Genomic DNA, 17,908 nt, shown 5'->3' with positions numbered 1-17,908 from the left:
ATTGATCTCAAAAGGTGTGGGGGATGTTGATCATTCTAACAGTGGAGATATGTCTGCATGTTTAGCATCTGTCATTATGGAAGGATATGGCGCCATTTTGAGTTGGTGTGTCTTGGTTTGTGGGAACTTGCTTCTGATGATGAGCTTGGTGGGTTGTCTGGAGGCCAGAAGAGGGGGTTCAGGAAACATTTATTTCAGTATGTGGTTCCCATCAAGTATGGGTTATAGCTGTTTGATGATACCCTGAATGGGTGCCAGTGTGTGATTGTAGGTGACAACTAGGGGTGTGTGGTCAGTGGACTTTTTTTATTTTGTATTGAAGCTGTTTCTTCTAGGGCATTTGAATGATCTATTCCATGATGTGATCTATTTCTCTGGTGGACTGTGCTTGTTTAAGGTGTGTAGCCCGGACTTTCACTTTGGAGCAAATTCTGTGGTATCTGAGTGCCTGGCTGTAGACAACAGATTTCTTAGTACATCTGAGGTGGTTGCTGGATCTGTAGAGATAAGTATAGTGATTGGTGGTTTCTTGTATATAGTCATCTATAGGGTTACATTGTTGAAACTGATCGTGGTGTCCAGGAAGTTGATGCTGGTATTTGAATGTTCTAAAGAGAGTTTGATGGACAGGTGGTGGTTGTTAAAGTTGTGTTTGAAATCTATGAGGGAGTTTAAATTTTCTGTTCAGAGGATGAAAATAGAATTGATGTATTTCAGGTATATCATTGGTTTCGTGGGTAATTTTTCCTGAGGTTCTTCGTCAAGGTGACCCATGAAGAGTTGGTGTATTGGGGAGCCATCCTAATACCCTTGTTCCTATGGTATGGACAAAGTGTTTGTTGTTGAAAGTAAAGTTGTTCTGGGTGAGGGTGAAACAGATGAGTTTGGCAATGTGTTTGGGGTGGATTAAAAAGGTAGCTGAGCAGGGGACCGGGCCCAGAGTCTCCTACCTCCCAAATGGGTGCCCTACCTGGTGGACAACAGAGTCCCTCTCTCTCTCTCTCTCTCTCCCCTCAGTGATTATTTAAGAGTTTATCCACAGTGGAACAGTCATTGGGCCTGAGAGAGAGAATTTCAATGAGACTTAAGCTCTTAAGTCATGTCTGAAAATGAGACTTAGGCATTTTTGAAAATTTTACCCAAATTTCATTGATTTATTTCTAACATGGATGCCTTACTTTCTATGTCTTTAAAATAGCACATTTCTGTGAGATCAAAATACTCCAGTAGAATTCTTGTTCCACTAGCAATAATTCATACCAAGCAACAAAGTACTCAGATTCAACAAAGTCAACATCTTCTTTGTACTGGGGAGTCTTAAATCCTGATGCACTCAGAGCATTATCAGTCTTTCTGCAGTGGAGCAGAGGCTACGTCCATGCAGTAGGAAGAAACAAAGAAAAAGCTGAGACAAGGTGGAAAGGATAAGCTCAGCAATAATCAAATAAGTGGTAACAGCTAATTAGCTTGATTAGGATGTTGTAGATAACTAGGTAAGATTTATATTTGACAAAGTCACTGCAGAAAATTGTTATTGAGTCTATAACAGAAGAATCACCAGTGTGATTACAGCAAGTAAACCATATTGGGTCTAATCCTGGAAAGTGATGAATATCTGCAAATTGTATTGACTTCAGTGAGATTTACAGGTGATACAGAGATACTGGGGTGTGAGAGGGCCCCTAGTTTTTCACACCTTACTCCCTTGTCAGAGTACCTTGCTGGACACACAGGAGGGATTAAACTGATTTAAAAAATTGAAATAATATATTGCTTCCCCAGATCAAAGGGGGAACAAGGGGGCAAACATGATTATTTGAGTCACAATTGATTCTCCTATCTGTGTCTGAGACATCACAGCTATGCCCCCCTCTTACTCAGGGCAGATTGTAAGGTTACAGTCTAGCCCTTAGTGAGAATGCCAATATAAATGAGGAAGTTTGCTGAAAACTAAAATGATTTCATTCAAAGATCTCAATGCACTTCACAAAGGTGGGTGAGCATTACTGTCCTCATTTTATAGATGGGGAAAGTGAGGAACAGAGATGTTCTGTGTTTTATCCAAGGTCATACAGAGCATTAATGACAGAGCTAGTGTCTCTTGACTTGCAGTCTAGTGTTCTATCCACCAGAATATGCTGTGTCTTAATTATGTTTGTATTAATGACCCTTCGCAGCACTGCAGAATTTTACAACACTGTCCAATTGTCATTGTATTAATCACTGTTAACCAAGTTAAAACATTCTAAAAATGATGTGGCAGTCTCCATTTAACAGACAAGAATATCAACTGACTTTCCAGGCTTAAGGATTTATTTTCCATTCAGTGGATGATCCTAATGGTCATCGACCCACAACTGAAAGGGAGAATGTTTATGCTTTGTTTGTTACTGTTCATAGTCCGCAGACAGCTAGATTGGTGTCACTAACATGCTATATCAGCATTAATGTTTCCTCATACTGATTCTGTGGAAGGTTAACATTTTAGTACTACAACTCATATAATAAAGAACACTTTTATTCTAGGCTTTCCTTTAGAATCTTTGCAGATGTAATGTAATAACAGGGCTGTGAGGCCAGTTCATTAAATTACCAACTTTGCTTTTTGCAGATGTTTCAAGCAGGTGCTCTGTATGTGGCCAAGAGTCTGCTTTCTTCTTTTGCATGCTGCACTGTGGGTCAGAGGTTATGCCTCAATGGCAAGGTCTCAAATGCATAGCAAGTCTCAGCGGTCTTTGTTAGAAAAGAAAAAGAATGCAATCTCCTTGAAATTTATGTACTGCAAAAGATAACCATTGCACCTGCAGACTGTTGTTCTTATTAAAAACACATGATAGCTGTTGACAGAAATATAAAATGCTGCTCTGTAGTTCCTGTTGAGAATATGCAGGAACCCCAAAATGATCTGTAATATATCAGAGATATACTACTGATTCATGGTCCAACACTGCATAGTTATGGTATACATGGACTTATACTACACCAGGAGGTTCCATATGCATTTTAAACTTGACATTGGGCAGAGTTACATTCACAGTCAAATAAGCATCTCACTTTATGTGTTGTATGCCAGCAGGGATTCCAAATGACCCAGCCTAGTTCATAATTGGAAAAGATTGGTCTAGTCTTTCCCGACCACCTGTGTGTTAGCTTTTCAACTTCTCTATTGGAAACAGGGAAAATAGATTCTTCTAAACACAGGGAATCCTATAAAAGAGACCACCCTTATTAGAGAACGTCATGTTTAAAGAGACCACCTGAAATTTATTGAGTTCAAATCTGCTCCACCTTTATCAGAAGACCACCTCCAGCAAGCACCCAGTTTTTGTAAATTCCTTCAACAGTCACTTAAAACAACAAGATTCCATGTAAATATTACACTTAATCATTAAGTAGTCCAAGAAGAAAAATGTGTTTGTATGGTATTAGCCAATGTTGACATATAGTCAGAGGTGAAAGTGGGCCGGTACGGCGAACCGGTAAGAAGGGGCCGCCGGTGCCGGCCCATACACAGCTGACCTTAAAGGACTTTCGTGGCAGACCTTAAATGTCACTGTCCCTTTTGCCACTGATGGGGGGCAGCGGGGGAAGGGGCAGCTGCCCTGGGGATTTAAAAGAGCCTGGGGCTCCCAGTTGCCACCACCGCTACCATGGCAGCAACAAGAGCCAGGCTCTTTAAATCGCCACTTGACCCCTCAGTAGCATAGGCTGAGCAGTATGTAAGGCCTGACTGGGGCAGGCTGACCCCCAGCCCCGCCCCTTTCCCCCAAGGTACCGCTTCTTCCGGGGATCTGGAGCCAGTCCCCCTTACCGGTACGTAATTTATCTTATTTTCACCCCTGCATATAGTGGCTGTGGTGCTCTATACAGATTCCCTTTCAACAAAGTTTCTTGAGGCTGTGACACCAGTAAATGTTGTAAATGCAAGAGAAGCAACAGAAATAGTGGAATGGCTACAATTAAGGGAAAAGCACAGAGCTACAATCTCTCTCACTGTCCCATTGAAGGATCTGATCTGGTACAACTCCTCAATATGTTATCACTATACTGCTATGTAGAAGGAGAGTGGCCATTCAGCCCCTGTATTAATATGCCATGGATAATGCTATCAGTGAAAACCTGATGTAGTATTGACAGAGTAGTATTGACAGAGTAGCAGCCGTGTTAGTCTGTATTCGCAAAAAGAAAAGGAGTACTTGTGGCACCTTAGAGACTAACCAATTTATTTGAGCATAAGCTTTCGTGAGCTACAGCTCCGATGAAGTGAGCACTTACACGAGCACATCCTGAAGCACTTACAGGAGAGAAAAGTGATCAGGAACGGTCAGCATGGATTCACCAAGGGAAGGTCATGCCTGACTAATCTAATTGCCTTCTATGATGAGATTACTGGTTCTGTGGATGAAGGGAAAGCAATGGATGTATTGTTTCTTGACTTTAGCAAAGCTTTTGACACGGTCTCCCACAGTATTCTTGTCAGCAATTTAAAGAAGTATGGGCTGGATGAATGCACTATAAGGTGGGTAGAAAGTTGGCTAGATTGTCGGGCTCAGCGGGTAGTGATCAATGGCTCCATGTCTAGATGGCAGCCAGTATCAAGTGGAGTGCCCCAAGAGTCGGTCCTGGGGCCAGTTTTGTTCAATATCTTCATAAATGATCTGGAGGATGGTGTGGATTGCACTCTCAGCAAGTTTGCGGATAATACTAAACTAGGAGGAGTGGTAGATATGGCGGCAGATAGGGATAGGATACAGAGGGACCTAGACAAATTGGAGGATTGGGCCAAAAGAAATCTGATGAGGTTCAACAAGGATAAGTGCACTTAGGACGGAAGAATCCCACGCACCACTACAGACTAGGGACCGAATGGCTAGGCAGCAGTTTGGCAGAAAAGGACCTAGGGGTGACAGTGGACGAGAAGCTGGATATGAGTCAACAGTGTGCCATTGTTGCCAAGAAGGCCAATGGCATTTTGGGCTGTACATGTAGGGGCATTGCCAGCAGATTGAGGGACGTGATCATCCCCTCTATTCGACATTGGTGAGGCCTCATCTGGAGTACTGTGTCCAGTTTTGGGCCCCACACTACAAGAAGGATGTGGAAAAATTGGAAAGAGTCCAGCGGAGGGCAACAAAAATGATTAGGGGACTGGAACACATGACTTATGAGGAGAGGCTGAGGGAACTGGGATTGTTTAGTCTACGGAAGAGAAGAATGAGGGGGGATTTGATAGCTGCTTTTAACTACCTGAAAGGTACATCCAAAGAGGATAGATCTAGACTATTCTCAGTGGTAGAAGATGACAGGACAAGAAGTAATGGTCTCAAGTTGCAGTGAGGGAGGATTAGGTTGGATATTAGGAAAAAAATTTTCACTAGGAGGGTGGTGAAACACTGGAATGCGTTACCTAGGGAGGTGGTAGAATCTCCTTCCTTAGAAGTTTTTAAGGTCAGCCTTGACAAAGCCCTGGCTGGGATGATTTAATTGGGGATTAGTCCTGCTTTGAGCAGGGGGTTGGACTAGATGACCTCCTGAGGTCCCTTCCAACCCTGATATTCTATGATTCTATGATTCTATACTCAAATAAATTTGTTAGTCTCTAAGGTGCCACAAGTACTCCTTTTCTTGACGTAGTATTGTAGACCACATCATTATTTACAGGGAACTTATTTTATCAATATCACATATAGCTATAGATGGTATACAGAAGCTATGATATATACAATATAGCTGCATTAGAAAGTCTTTCAAAATGTGTATGTAACTGTAATAAGTATATATATATATATATAAGACCACAACATCCACAATTTACCCAAGTTATTTTTTAGAAAGAAGAAACATGATGCTGAACATGTACTTTCAGCAGTGGAGGTATTTGTTGAAATTGTGACCCTCTTAATGTCTATAGGAATTTTTCCATTAATTTCAAGGGGGCCAGGATTTTCATTCATTTTCTTTCTTGTTTTCCTTATTTTTCATGAACAATTGCACCCTCAAATTTACAGCCAGCACTGATTGTCATGTGACAATGTTAGTATAAACAATCTATTTTCACCTGGAGATTAAAGAACAGGACAGATATTACACTCCCATATCAGGCTGCTGCTTTAAAATGAAGCACATTACTGAATTTTTTGCAAGAATCAAACAAATAGACACAACTTACAAAATCACACAGCTGGAGAGTTTTTCAGGAGCACTAAATTCTGCTACAACCAAACACTGATCATCAGAGCTATGTATCATTGACCTACCTTTCAGGAGAACAAAATGTTTTAAAGAAACAGGGTACTGAAAAATTTAGCCATGGTATTCCATCCAGTTTTTTGTAAAACAAGCACCACTTTACACACACACACACAACTATATTTACACCTATATATATTTTATAACTTTTGCATACTATACATGTTGATCCACAATTTATAACTGGAAATTTACAAAGTAATTGTCAACTTTTTAGTAGTTTTATTAATCTCCATGTAAGGTTCTTTTTCAGATTCATATTCAGACACTAATCATTATTACGCATCATTTACATTTATCTACTACTTATAGGGAATAGCCTATGAGATAGGAAACATTAATAAATTCTCAATGTTTAATTAATTCAGATCCTAAAACCAGATCCTAAAACCAGATCCTAAAGTCTTTATTCGTGTTTTATTCTGAGGAACACTTGTAGAATTCTGGACCCCATGATTTGGATCATAGACTATAAAGCAAAAATGAAATTAAGTCACATTACACCATAAAATAACAATCATTCTAATATTTATGAATTATCAGCACGGAAATAAGTCATTCATCTTTAGAATAACTCTGCTTATTTTATTATTGCACATAAAAAAAAATACATAAAAAGCACCTTAAGGTTGCAAAGTCAGGCACTCATAAATTGGGAATGCCAGAATTCAGGTTGTCCACGCTGTCCCATTTTACTGTCTTCTAATTTAAATTTGAGACTCCAACGTCAGATTAAATAGTCACAATGGTCCCTTGAGACTTTAAAAGCTATGAATTTGTATCTGACCTCTTAACATAGTGCCTTGTGCCAAAAGGCTAATTTCCGTACAGTATCTGTCTCATTTCATGGTCTGATAAATGGCAACTGTTTAATAAAGTACATAAGAAGCACTTTTTTAAAAGTAGGATGAAGCCTTTGAAATGGCAGTACCCTAGTGAGAACACTGTTAACATGGCTGCCAAAACCAGGGAGTTTAAACTGGAATTTGTGCCACTAGCACATCAAAATGCTAAAACAAATGTAACAAAGGGAATGGCTGTTAACTGGAGGAGAAGCAGATATGAAGTCTTCCGTTCACGTTTTGTAATGGAACTGTCATTGCTAGGATTTCTGCCCCTACCTACCTCATACTAGTAGTTGAACCCAAATCAGCATTAAACACTCACAAGTGTACTAATCAGCCTCATTACCTAAGGCTTAAATACATGAGGCCAGATTTTCAGGAGCTCAGATTATTCCGTAGGGGCTACACTTTCAAGAGCATAGTTCCTAGGCACCAATATAAGTGGCCAGATTTTTAAAAGTGCTCAGCACATTGGGTGATGAGATCCTGTGACAAACTGGCTATAAGTGGCACCCTGGGAGCTGTTAGGTGCTAAGCACTTCTGAATATCCGCCCCTTCCCTTGTTTTGGTGCCTCAATGGAACCTGGCCACTGGCACTTTTGAAAATCTGGTCCCAATTGTGTGGCTCTGAGCTCTTTTGAAAGCCTAACATTCTGCTCTGTTTGTGCTCCTTAAACAACACAAAGGAACAGAAATCCTCTGCTGTGGATATCCCTGGCATGGAAGCTGAATGTAGTGGAGAATCTATTCCATAGTCAAAAATCTGGAAATAGGGATGATGTTTTTAGCAATGGGTAAGGAAGCGGGATAGAATATGATCATGGCTCTTCTAACATTAGATTTTCCTGACATAGCTTAAACACACATACATATACAATTGGTTTGCATGTGTGTGGCATTAACTTTTGCTTAAAGGGTTATATTAAAAATGGGGAATATTTATACCAAATATTAAGAGGTAAAGCTATATCAATCAAGTACTATACAATCCAAAATTTTAAAATTAGACATGTGAACTCCAATTTTTAACTTGAATGCTTAAGTAAGTTTGCCCAACTCTGCTTTTATTAATAATTATTATTAGTAGTATTACAATAGCACTGAAGGGCTCCAATCATGGATCAAGGTCCTGCTTTGATCACTGTATAAGCACAATACAAAAAGATGAGCCCTAAAGATTTTGAGTGAGCATCAAAGATGCCAAGTATCAATGTTGAGTGTTTATATCCTGATTAAAGCACCCATATTATGGATGAAGTATCCTGGCATTGTCACCCCGGTTTGGAAACTGGGGCTATGTCTACACTATGGACCTTACAGCGGCACATCTGTACTGCTGCAGCTGCACCTCTGTAACGTCTCCTGTGTAGTCACTCTTTGATGGCAGGTAAAAGCTCTCTTGCTGGCATAATTAAATCACTCCCTATGAGCAGCGTTAGCTATGTCAGCAGGATAGTCTCTCCTGCCGACATAGCACTTTCCACAACAGCACTTTTGCCAGTGAAACTTATGTTGGTCAGGAGTGTGTTTTTTTCAAGCTCCTGACCGACAAAAGTTTTACCAGCAAAAGTGGTAGTGTAGACAAAGTCATAATAACAACTCCTGCATCATCAGTACATCAGCACACGAGTGCAAAACATTTATTTTCTAATGGCTTTATTTGTATCTTCTTCACTTTCCTTTTTTTGGCATATGACTTATTCAGTTCCTAGTCTAAAACATCAAACCATTTTTATTTGCTTGTGCACTACATTGTGTTAAGCACTTGTATGATCACAGACAAGGTCAGCTCCCAGACTGCTGCACTGGGCAGCACAGTATGGAGAGGAGGTGAACAGCCCTCAGTGGTGAAAGAACAGGTTAAGGACTATTCAGAAAAGCTGGGCATGCACAAGTCCATGGGGCCGGATCTAATCCATCCGAGAGTTCTGTGGGAGTTGGTTCATGTGATTGCAGAACCATTGGCCATTATCTTTGAAAACTTGTGGCAATTGGTGGAGGTCCCGGAAAATTGGAAAAAGGCAAATATAGTGCCCATCTTTAGAAAAGGGAAGAAGGAGAATCTGGGGAACTACAGACTGGTCAGCCTCAGCTCAGTCCCTGGAAAAGTCATGGCACAGGTCCTCAAATAATCCATTTTGAAAAACTTGGAGGAGAGAAAGGTGATCAGGAACAGTCAACATGGATTCACCAAGGGCAAGTCATGCCTGACCAACCTGATTGCCTTCTATGATGAGATAACTAGCTCTGTGGATATGAGGAAAGCAGTTGACATGATATATCTTGACTTTAGCAAAGCTTTTCATATGGTCTCCCACATTATTCTTGCCAGCAAATTAAAAAAGCATGGGTTGGATGAATGGACTATGAGGTGGATAGAAAGCTGGCTGGATGATCGGGCTCAAGAGCTCAATGTCCAGTTGGCAGTCAGTATCAAGCAGAGTGCCCAAGGGGTCAGTCCTGGGGCTGGTTTTGTTCATTATCTTTATTAATGATCTGGATGATAGGATGGATTGCACCCTCAGCATGTTCGCAGATGACAATAAGCTTGGGGGAGAGGTAGATAAGCTGGAGGGTAGGGATAGGGTCCAGAGTGATGTAGACAAAAGAAATCTGATGAAGTTCAACAAGAACAAGTGCAGAGTCCTGCACCTAGGACGGAAGAATCCTGTACATAGCTACAGGACCTGGGGATTACAGTGGACGAGAAGCTGGATATGAGTCAACAGTGTGCCCTTGTTGCCAAGAAGGCTAACAGCATATTAGGCTGGATTAGTAGGAGCATTGCCAGCAGATCGAGGAAAGTGATTATTCCCCTCTATTTGGCACTTGTGAGGCCACACCTGGAGTACTGCATCCAGTTTTGGGCCCCCCTCTACAGAAAGGATATAGACAAATTGGAGAGAGTCCAGAGGAGGGCAACAAAAATGATTAGGGGGCTGGGGCACATGACTTATGAGAAGAGGCTGAGGGAACTGAGCTTATTTAGTCTTCAGAAGAGAAGAATGACAGGAGATCTGATAGCAGCCTTCAACTACCTGAAAGGGGGTTCCAAAGAGGATGGAGCTAGGTTGTTCTCAGTGGTGTCAGATGACAGAACAAGAAGCAATGGTCTCAAGTTGCAGTGGGGAAGATCAAGGTTGGATATTAGGAAACACTATTTCACTAGGAGGGTGGTGAAGCACTGGAATGGGTTACCTAGGGAGGTGGTAGAATCTCCATCCATAGAGGTTTTTAAGCCCCAGCTTGACAAAGCCCTGGCGGGGATGATTTAGTTGGGGTTGGTCCTTCTTTGAGCAGGGGTTAGACTAGGTGACCTCTTCAGGTCTCTTCCAACCCTAATGTTCTATGATTGTATGGTCAATGCTACCATTCCTATAGTGGAAATAATAGTTGCTGAAAAAAAAACAGTAATAAGTTAAACACCTCATATGCACTCTTTCTTACAGGACATCTTTCCATTTTGCCTATGTTGTGTGTTTTGTTCAGTTATTCATCTATTCTGAGTTGCATTTTAGGACACATTGGCTTCTGGAAGTGCTTGTGCAAATCTGTCATCACCTCCACTATAAATCTGGATTTTTAGGGATTTTTTATAGCTCAGCTGTTTTAATTTGCATTGGGATAAACAGCACAAGAAGTGTCATGAAACTTTCTGTTTTTCTAATTTCCTCATATATCTATATAATTTTTTTCAGTACATTACATTAACCCCATGCTGTTTCTCCTTTTGGAGGAAAGTGTAGTTGTGCAGTTCAACAATAAAAAAGGATCTGGTGCTATTGCATTCATATTTAGTCACACATTTTGCAGGTGGCTTTGTTGTAATCTTGTGCAGTCACTAAACACGATGGGGATTTTCCCTATGGAAGACATTTTGGTTACAGTAGGTTTTGTTCTGTTAAACAAGTATAAAGGAAAAAAAGGAAATGAAAAGGTTTTAGATAAAAAAAATCTTCAGAGAGCAGGAAAATTAATCATTAGTATCTTTTTGAAAATGAAACTTAAATGACTTCTACAGAGTGACCTAGTGATTTGGGGCCTAAACTATCACTCAGGAAATGTGGGTTCAGTTCTTACTTCTGCTCTTGGTTTACTGGGTGACCCTGGGCAAGACATTTCCCTTCCCTGTGCCTCAGTTTCCCCATCTGTAAAATAGGGATAATGATACTGACCTCCTTTGTAAAGTGTGTTGAGATCTACAGATGAAAACAGCTAGCTACCGTCATGACAGAATGTCTAAAGTGACAGAGAGAAGCATGGAAGTCTCAGTCCTGCCATGTGGTCTGCACAGATGCACATCAATGTCAATATGGCTCTCCCCATGCCGAACTTATTGCAGGATTGCAATGCAAGTGTAGAAAGAGAATTGAATTTAAATTTTGTGTTTAACCAAACACAATGGGGCAGGGGAGGGCAGTAAGGAAAGCAAATCATTGTCTGGTATTTGTCTTCACGTTTTAATAACAATGGTTTAAAAAAAACCTGATTATTCACTGTTGATAGTAAAATAATGAAGGTGTAATTTGGGACCTGCTCCAACTTCCATTGCAGTCAGCACAATTCTGCTCAGGCTATTTGAGGGGAGGGGATGCCTCCCCACTGAGTCAAGGCCCACTGAGTCGAGGCCACCTATTTTTCCCTTTTGTTTCTCTCAAATGTCTCTCATTGGATTGACTGATCATTCAGACCTGTCTTTCACAGCCTGTCTACAGCACTTCTCAGTTAACCAAAGCAAGTCATCTGGTGCTCTCCACATGGACCTCCCTGTCCTTGTGTGCCTGGAGCTGAGGGACACAACACAGGCTGGCTACAGCACAGACCTCTGGACTGTCATATTGTTAATCTTACGTTACACTACAGTCCCATCGAGCTAATCAAGTACAATATGGTTGCTCCCAGTGGGATTCAGGGCAGAATGTGTCCCATTAAGTGCTAAAATAACGTTCTAAAAGATGCTCAAGTGATAAAGATGAATATTTATATTTTTCAAGAAACACTCCAGTTTTTGTAAAAGTTGCATGGAAGTAGGCACCAAATTTGTAAGAAAAATAAAGGAGATCAATATCATAATCATAGAGCTGACTTGGAAAGCCTATCACAAAATGTGAAATGTAAAGTATAATAATTTGCCAGGCCAGCCTTGTTTGTGACATATAAACACAAGCCATCTGTTACTGACATGAATATTTTATCTCAGATCACAACACTATTTCAGACATGACCAATTCCCCAGCAGGAGTCACTGGAGAAAGTGACCTACAGGCCATGATTAATTTCAACAACGTGGGGAGCCATGATAAAAAAAAAATCCTCAAACCTAAGAACCCAGCATATTATGAATAAATATGTGTGTAATACCTGCTGAAATGCATGATTTAAAAGCACTGACACAAGGGAGTGCCAGCCAACTAGGAATTGCAGTGTAAGAGGTCTTTCTGAAAGCTTTCAGCAAATATTATTGTGTGACTGCCTTGGGGCCTTGGTGAAAACTAATTTCCTTTAATAAGATGAAGGCACTAAGAAGATAAATGGGATATAACTAAATCTTAAGATGGAAATCTCTCATATTTGTTTCATAACTCAAAATGGGTGTGATGGGGTCTCATCGTAAAGAGCTTTCAGTTACAGGTCAAAAGTGCAAAATGCCACCATAGAAAAAAGAAGAGCACCGAGAAATCACTAAACTGATTCCCTGACATTGAACGGGCCTTGGGCATTGGTGCACTTCTGTCCTTTCTGTTTGCTTCCTGTGGCACACAATAGGTTAATCTCCTGAAGGCTGTAAGATTTTAGTCCAGTCCAGGTTACTGGGTTCAGTACAGGGACAACTGGGTGAATTAGTGGCCTGTGGGGCGGGTTAGTAGCCTGTGATATACAGGAGATCAGAGTAGATGGTCTGATGGTCCCTCCTGGCCTGGAACTCTATAACTCTAAATTACATATACAAATATTACTTGCATTGCTGTTACTACTCAGGAGCAATAATAAAAGATCTCCTCTCTCTCTCTCATTCACAGATGCTGACAAGGAAAAAAACTACAGCTAAGATGGCAGCTTGGAGGCCCTTTGATACCCAGCCATGGGACTGAGGTCAGAGGCTGTAAAATGACTAAATAAATTAGCCAAAGAATCATGGGCTCCTTGATGTCAGGCCTCACAGCTCTCTCTGTGAAAACAGCACATGGAACTTGTTGCAGGAGGCCAGGAGGAAAGAAAGGAAGAGCCCATCAGGAGGCTCTAGGCAGTAGCCAGGCCGGCTCCAGGCACCAGCGTTCCAAGCAGGTGCTTCGGACGGTAGCTAGAAAGGGATGGCAATTTGACGGCAGCCCCTCTGTTCCGCTGGCCGTGGCGGCAATTCGGCAGCAGCTTTTCCCTTTTGCTGTCCATGACGGCAGTTTTTTCACTGCTTGGGGCTACAAAAACTGTAGAGCCGGCTCTGGCAGCAGCCTTAGAGGAGTGGCAGCTGGCTGGAACTATCCAGGTCTTGCTAGAGAGAAGGGGATCTGAAGTCTGCATGCAGAGACAGAAAAAGAGGCTCACTAAACTCTGTGAGAAAGAGAGAGCGCGAGAGAGAGGGAAAAAGCCAGCCTAGCTGCAGAAAGACTGGGAGAAGCATAGACAGATTTATCCGGGCACACAGAAATCTCCTTCAAAAGAGGAGGAGACCCTGCTTGCTGAGCCATTTCCCAGTCAGGGAGCCAGAGCATGCTGCACGATACACCTTCAAACTGGCCCTGGTCACCAACAGCCAGCGTATACCCTGGGTGAAAGAAAGGAACTTAAAGCAATGGAGACCATCAAAGGAGATATACCCCTCCTGGACTGAAAAGAACAAACTGTGAATTGTCAGGGGACTGCCCCTTCTAGAACAATTAGATAGTATAAAAATGATATTCAGCAGCTATAATTTTACTATTCTAGCCCCTCCGCCCTACAAATAAAACCATGTTGTTTATGCCCCTGCTATGTGATCATCGTTCTTTGTATTCTTAACTTTGTATTTCTATAGAATACAGTCATGCTAAAGGACCTGATCCAGCAAAGTACTTAAATATGTGCTTAACTTTCATCCCATTAATAGTTCCATTGAAGTCAATGGGAAAATGAAGTGCTTTGCTGGATCAAGGCCAAAGTTAGCTTATATAAATAGATTATTCTTGATTTGAGATATGAATGTTCGTATTCTCAAGCTGCAATGATGAAAACGGAAATAACTCATTCACTAGAAGGAAACCAACCAGCTGTGGACAGAGCAGATACACAGAAATCACAACAGCACTCACTTTCCACAGCATACCACAAAAGGGAGGATAATTTGAGAATTGTCAATTCTCCTTAAACCCAACAAAAACAAAAGGTTATTCCTCAATTCTTGGAATAATGGGACCAGTATAGATTTAAAAGCCACCTTAATCCTCCTTGGCAGCATAGGACATTTCTTAAGCCATGGGTGGGAAAGAAAATGATGAGATCTGTACAGCTATATGTAACCTATTTATTTAATCTACATTTCTGAAGATACATTTCCCTGTTTTTAATTTATTGTGCACCACTTTGTAGTTGTGAAGATTTTCTTTTAGTGGATTGGCATTAGAGGGGTCAACAAGCATGTGGTCAAGGGGGATCCAGTGGATATTGTGCACTTATATTTTCAAAAAGCCTTTGACAAGCTACCACACCAAAGGCTCTTAAGCAAAGTAAGCTGTCATGAGATAAGAATGAGGGTCCTCTCATGGATCAGTGACTGGTTAAAAGATAGGAAACAAAGGGTAGAACTAAATGGTCAGTTTTCAAAATGGAGAGAGGTAAATAGCAGTCCCCCAGGGGTCCGTACCAATGCTGTTCAACATATTCATAAATTATCTGGAAAAAAGGGTAAACAGTGAGGTGGCAAAATTTGCAGATAGTACAAAACTACTCAAGATAGTTAAGTCCAAAGCAGACTGCGAAGAGTTACAAAGGGATCTCACAAAACTTGGGTGACTAGAGAACAAAATGGCAGATGAAATGCAATGTGGATAAATGCAAAGTAATGCACATTGGAAAACATAATCCCAAATATACATTTAAAATGATGGAGTCTAAATTAGCTGTTACCATTCAAGGGAGAGATCTTGGAGTCATTGTGGATAGTTCTCTGAAAACATCCACTCAATGTGCAGCGGCAGTCAAAAAAGCAAACAGAACGTTGGGAATCATTAAGAAAGGGATTTATAATAAAACAGAAAATATCATATTGCCTTTATAAAAATCCATGGTATGCCCACATCTTGAATACTGCATGCAGATGTGGTTGGCCCACCTCAGAAAAGATATATTGGAATTGGAAAAGGGTAACAAAAATGATTAATGGTATGGAGCAGCTTCCATATGAGGAGAGATTAATAAGACTGAGACTTTTAAGGTTGGAGAAAAGACAATTAAGGGGGGTTATGATTGAGGTCTATAAAATCATGTCTGGTGTGGAGAAAATAATTAAGGAAGTGTTATTTACTCCTTCTCATAACACAAGAACTGGGGGTCACCAAATGAAATTAATAGGCAGCAGGTTTACATCAAACAAAAGGAAGTATTTCTTCACACAATCAATCTGTGGAACTCTTTGCCAGAGGATGTTGTGAAGGCCAAGACTATAACAGGGTTTAAAAAAGAACTAGACAAATTCATGGAGGATAGTTCCATCAATGGCTATTAGCCAGGATGGGCAGGAATGGTGTCAGTGGCCTCTGTTTATCAGAAGCTGGGAATGGGGGACAGGGCATGGATCATGTGATGATTACCTGTTCTGTTCATTCCCTCTGGGGCAGCTGGCATTCACCACTGTTGGAAGACAGGATACTGGGCTAGATGAACCTTTGGTCTGACCCGGTATGACTGTTCTTATGTTCTTATGCCTTCTGTTGCAATTTTCCTTTTGTCTTCCTATCACTCCTCCTAACTCTACTACTCTGTTCCCTGTAAAAAGTATCATTTTCACTGGTGCCACAAATGGTTGGGCTTTATATTAACATTATCATTTGATTATAGGGGCACATTGTAAGGATATAACATTCACAAGCAGGTTTTAGCCCACGAGCGATTTTTGTTTTTGTTTTTGTTTTTGTTTTTGTCTTGTTTTGTTTTGTTTGTTCCCAAAGCCAGAGCATAATCCATCTGGTCATTTATTATTAAACATTATAAATAGGCTTTGAAGGATTAGATTTCTTTCCCCCAGTAAATGTTGGTAAAAGTTGATTTAACCATACGCACACATACCAATGAAAAAAATATTTCCATCTATAATCATCAAAATTTACAAATAGGCAAAATAGGAAAAACGCTGTTTGAGAACTTATTAGAGTTTGTTTTAAGGTAATTTACTTTGTATTTTTGACACGTGATATTGATAATTTATGAACAAAATTATCAGAAAGATAGATCAACATGATTTGTTGGGGAAGAATCAATACTATTTTTGTAAAGGGAAATCATGGCTCACAATTCTATTTTGAAAGGGTCAACGAACGTGGAAAAGTGTGATGCAGTTGATATATTGTACATGGACTTTCAGGAAGCCTTTGACAAGGTCTTTCGTCAAAGGCTCTTAAGCAAACTAAGGGTATGTCTACACTATGAAATTAGGTTGAATTTATAGAAGTCGTTTTTTTAGAAATCGTTTTTATATATTTGAGTGTGTGTGTCCCCACAGAAAATGCTCTAAGTGCATTAACTTGGCGGAGTGCTTCCACAGTACCGAGGCTAGAGTCGACTTCCGGAGCGTTGCACTGTGGGTAGCTATCCCACAGTTCCCGCAGTCTCCGCTGCCCATTGGAATTCTGGGTTGAGATCCCAATGCCTGATGCGGCTAAAACATTGTCGCGGCTGGTTCTGGGTACATATCGTCAGGCCCCCGTTCCCTCCCTCCCTCCATGAAAGCAAGGGCAGACAATCGTTTCGCGCCTTTTTTCCTGAGTTACCTGTGCAGACGCCATACCACGGCAAGCATGGAGCCCGCTCAGGTAACTGTCACCCTATGTCTCCTGGGTGCTGGCAGACGCAGTACTGCATTGCTACACAGTAGCAGCAACCCATTGCCTTCTGGCAGCAGACGGTGCAGTACGACTGGTAGCCGTCCTCGTCATGTCCGAGGTGCTCCTGGTCGCCTGTGTGAGGTCGATCAGGAGCGCCTGGGCAGACATGGGCACAGGGACTAAATTTGGAGTGATTTTATCAAGTCATTCTCTTTAGTTCTGCAGTCAGTACAATTAAACCATCTTATGGTGAGCAGGCAGGTGATACGGACTGCTAGCAGTCCTATTGTACCATCTTCTGCCGAGTAGCCATGAGATGTGGATGGCATGCAGTCCTTCTGCACCGTCTGCTGCCAGCCAAAGATGTAAAAGATAGATGGAGTGGATCAAAACAAGAAATAGACCAGATTTGTTTTGTACTCATTTGCAAACCCCCTCCCCCACCCCCCGTCTAGGGGACTCATTCCTCTAGGTCACACTGCAGTCACTCACAGAGAAGGTGCAGCGAGGTAAATCTAGCCATGTATCAATCAGAGGCCAGACTCACCTCCTTGTTCCAATAAGAACAATAACTTAGGTGCACCATTTCTTATTGGAACCCTCCGTGAAGTCCTGCCTGAAATACTCCTTGATGTAAAGCCACCCCCTTTGTTGATTTTAGCTCCCTGTAAGCCAACCCTATAAGCCGTGTCGTCAGTCGCCCCTCCCTGCGTCAGAGCAACAGCAAACAATCGTGCATCTGAGTTGAGAGTGCTGTCCAGAGCGGTCACAATGGAGCACTCTGGGATAGCTTCCGGAGG

This window comes from Lepidochelys kempii, chromosome 1, assembly GCF_965140265.1.
Source record: "Lepidochelys kempii isolate rLepKem1 chromosome 1, rLepKem1.hap2, whole genome shotgun sequence".
NCBI lineage: Eukaryota > Metazoa > Chordata > Testudines > Cheloniidae > Lepidochelys > Lepidochelys kempii.
The sequence above is the reverse complement of the archived record's forward strand: the minus strand, read 5'-3'. Positions refer to the sequence as shown.